This window comes from Atractosteus spatula, unplaced genomic scaffold, assembly GCF_055471065.1.
Source record: "Atractosteus spatula isolate fAtrSpa1 unplaced genomic scaffold, fAtrSpa1.hap1 Scaffold_152, whole genome shotgun sequence".
NCBI classification, from domain to species: Eukaryota; Metazoa; Chordata; class Actinopteri; order Semionotiformes; family Lepisosteidae; genus Atractosteus; species Atractosteus spatula.
In genome coordinates this window covers 11,410-15,212 of record NW_028296711.1, presented here as the reverse complement: position 1 = coordinate 15,212, position 3,803 = coordinate 11,410, and positions in this window count along the sequence as shown.

The window sequence follows — 3,803 nt, the reverse complement described above, 5'->3', positions numbered from 1 at the left end:
AAAATTGCGCGTTTTGGGAATGTCCTTCACAAACATCAAGGATGCTTCAGATGGTTCCATAAAAAACAGGAAACTGGAAATGTTGTCTATAAAAAAAAATGTTTTTAGGGTTTATTTTTAGGGCTGGTACAATCTCAGATAGGTGAATTCTGTGCTAAAATTAGTTAAAATTAAAATATGAGTTAAAATATGTACTTTGTGAGTCTCTGCCCAGTTTTATATACCTACCTCCTGAGAGCAGTTGACCACACCCAGGTCCTGTATAAGGTACTGTTTAAACCCAGCTAGGAGAGGAGCATCCAGAGCTTGTTTTCTGTATAGTCCAGCCCGGGTCACTCTCCTCCGGAGAGCCTGCTGATAACTCTTAACTACTGGGGTCCTGTAGGGATTTACTGGAACAGGACCCAACCCCAAGTCCTTCCAGGGCATCTTATTTTCCTGGGCGACATGCCATCTGGTATGGTTCATCATTAACATTACTCTCCATTTTGAGGTTTCGCCATGGGTACTACCTAGTGGGTTGGAGGGCCCACAGGAGGGGTAAGATAATTTAGACCTCATTTGGCCTCTACATCCTCAGGCAGAGCAATGGAGTTACCAGCGGGACCATGTGGAGGTAGAGGTCACTAAGTCTCCACTCCTTACCCAAGGGAGTTAAGAGAATTTCCACGCTTCATTGAATTTCTTCACTTTAACATTCAGAGCACTGGGCAGAAATCACATCGCATTGACACCCGCCGTGGGCCTTCATGATGCTTTGTTTTAATTAAACAGTCGAATTCCCGTGGTCTGCACCAGTTCTAAGCCAGCTGCTAGACACTGGCCGAGGCCCCTTGCCGCCCGCCGGCCTTCCCTGGGCAGGAAGAGGTTGACCGACGCGCGCCTCAAGTGGGGAGATCCACGGGAAGGGCCCGACGCGTGTCTAGATTCGCCGCCGTGGATGATGGCTTGCCCCCCCGGCACCCCGGCCTTCCCACGAGAAGGGGAGGGTGGGCTTCGACTGGGGCGCGCGAGAGGGGCCACAACACACGGTGCCTCGTCCAGCCGAGACGCGCACCCAGTCCGACCGATCCAGCCCTTAGAGCCAATCCTTATCCCAAAGTTATAGGATAACTTGGAGACCTGCTGCATACCACAATCTTAAATCTAAATGCATGTAAAAGCAGAGAATCAGAACTTTTATTTAATGTCTATTATCCCCAGTTTTAAACTCAGCATCATGTCTGCCTCCATAAAAATGTGTGTCCAATATTCTTTAATATTGACAAAATGGTTGGCATATTTTCATTCATATCTCCGAAACGGTGCATATTACAAGGTTTAAACCAAATGCACGTGAAAGTAGAGACTCAGATGTTTCATTTAATGTCTAATATCCCCAGTTTAAAATCTCAGCATTGTGTTTGCCTCCATAAAAATGTATTTCCAATATTTCTGAATATTGACCAAATGGATGTGTTACATTCCAATGTATGGTCCATGTGTGTTTTGTCGCTATGTTCCCCACTTCCTGACCTTGATTGTTCTTCCTCCCCCATTGGCCCATCATTACAACATTGTTTCCGTATTACGTCATCCTCGTTTAGCATCTCGGCCAATCAGAGTGCAGTTTATTCAGTACATAACTTGGAGGTTTTCAGAAGGAAGGGGCCTTTCATTTGACTTCGGTCCCGCTCAGCTTAGCTTCGGTTTCATTTCGCTTTTGGTTTTGCTTTGGCTTCTTATCGTTTCGCGTGTGTGTTTATTTCGTATAGCTTCGGCTTTGTTGGTTTGTGTTTGTCTCCTTGTACTTTCGTTTGTTTGTGTTATCCATTATTTAGCCATTACCTTGCCCAGATGTATTGTATCAACCTCGGTGTTCTTTTGTACCCTGTTACTTGTGTCCACTCTCGTTTTCCCTTTGGTATTCGTAGTTCACTTGTGTATTTGTGTGAATTCTTGTGTATTGGGTTAGTTTAGGTTGTTGGGTACATTCTGCACACATAGTTGATTTTTGTTTTAGAAACACTAGTTTAGGACGGGTGAGTGCCTTTTGTCTTGTATGGTTTTGGGTAGTCAGTGAAGGTTAGCTAGGGCGTTAGAAGACGCCGAAGACAGAGTGTTTCGGGTTTTCTTCTGTAATTAGGTTAGCTTTCCCTCACTTTCTTAGCCAGCTCCATTTTTTCTTTTTTTTTCTTTTTCTTTGGCACCATTCTAGTTTCCTAACCCATTGAATTATTGTATCCTATTACGTACCAGTCACATATTCACCTTAAAATAATCACTTTTTGCACCAACCCTTGTTGTCACGCTTCCTAAGTCCCTAACCAGAACCCACCTGCATCCAAAAACTATTCTAAATGTTACACCCCTTTACCCCTCTCACTTTATTTATTTATTTTTTTATGATTTTTTCAATATGGCACTATTAGTGCTTAGGTCTGTTAATAAGAGGAGTACAGCTTCTGTAACAGCACCTGCCCAGAGGCTGTAGGATGTGTGAACACAGTTATATAATGTAGGTGAAATGAATACATTATTACCCGATTATGTAAGGATAGTATGTGATGTGGGAATGTTATTATTGGTTTTATGTTTGTACTGTAGTATATTGTACTGATGTCTTTTGCTTGCATGAGCTGACCAAACCAGACTCAATGCAAATGGTTGTTATGGTGATAGAAGTGTTGAACTTGAGAAACTGTCGAGCAACACAGTACAAGCAACAAGCTTAGCAGCTAAGCAACCAATTAGCATAAACTTACATGAGAAAATATTCAAACAAAAGCCAGTTTCAGTCTATTTTTTTCCTGAGGAATAAAGCCAGTTGTTGGTTATATGTTATCAACGAGGCTCTTTAAGGCAAGGCAAGTCCAGTTTTTCTCAGCAGTGACCCATGACTGAGATTCTCCATATATTTCATGTGTTCTTCCAGGTGTCCTGTATATCATCTAGCCTATGCATACCATCTGTGGTATTAAAATACTCCCTCTCAATTTCAGTGTTTGTTTTTTTTTTGTTTGGTTTCTCTGATGTTCTAAAGGCAGATAAAGGTGTCGCATGGACTCTAAGATCAGGTTGGAGGTTAGTTTTGTTAGGAATCCCTGGTGGGAAGATACAAGGATCCTGTGCAGACCCAGGCACGGGTAGTAGATGAGGCAGGTGAACAATTCAAAACGAGAGGCAATGTCGTGGTCAAAAGGCGTAAGGTAAATCGTAATCCAGGGAGAACACCGGTGGCAAACAGTCCGAGGCGAGAGGCGAGGTCCAAAGTCGAAAAGGCAGAAGGGGAGTCCAATATCCAGAATAAACGAGGTACGGGGAAAAACGCCAGGTAGAGCTCTCAAGGAGTAGACTCAATACTGAGCAGCGGGAAGCAGGTAAAGATGGTATAAATAGCACTGCGCACCGCACGGTGGAGTGTGTGCAGGTGGTTTAACTCGTGCGGTGGCGTTTGTTAATAATCACTCGCTGCTGGTGCTGATTAGATCGCTTAAGAGTTGGTCTTGACTGCCTGGCGGTCTTGACACTTTTAGTACTTTCACTTTCTGCAAAAACTAATGGGTCTGATTCTCATGCTAAGTGGACAGTTAATCAAGTCCACAGAGAAACATTCAGAGTCAGGATGTTACAGCCTCCCTCTCCTGTGTCTGGGAGGGTCTGGGTGTGTCCTGAGAGAGACCCCTGTTGTTCTCAGGCTGGAGGACAGAGAGGCAATTCAATCTCTCCAATAAATCTCATATTTTACCAAGAAGATGCTCCAAAGCTTGACCTTCTCCATAAAAAAAAATTTCCAGAGACACTTAATACCTGGAACAAATACC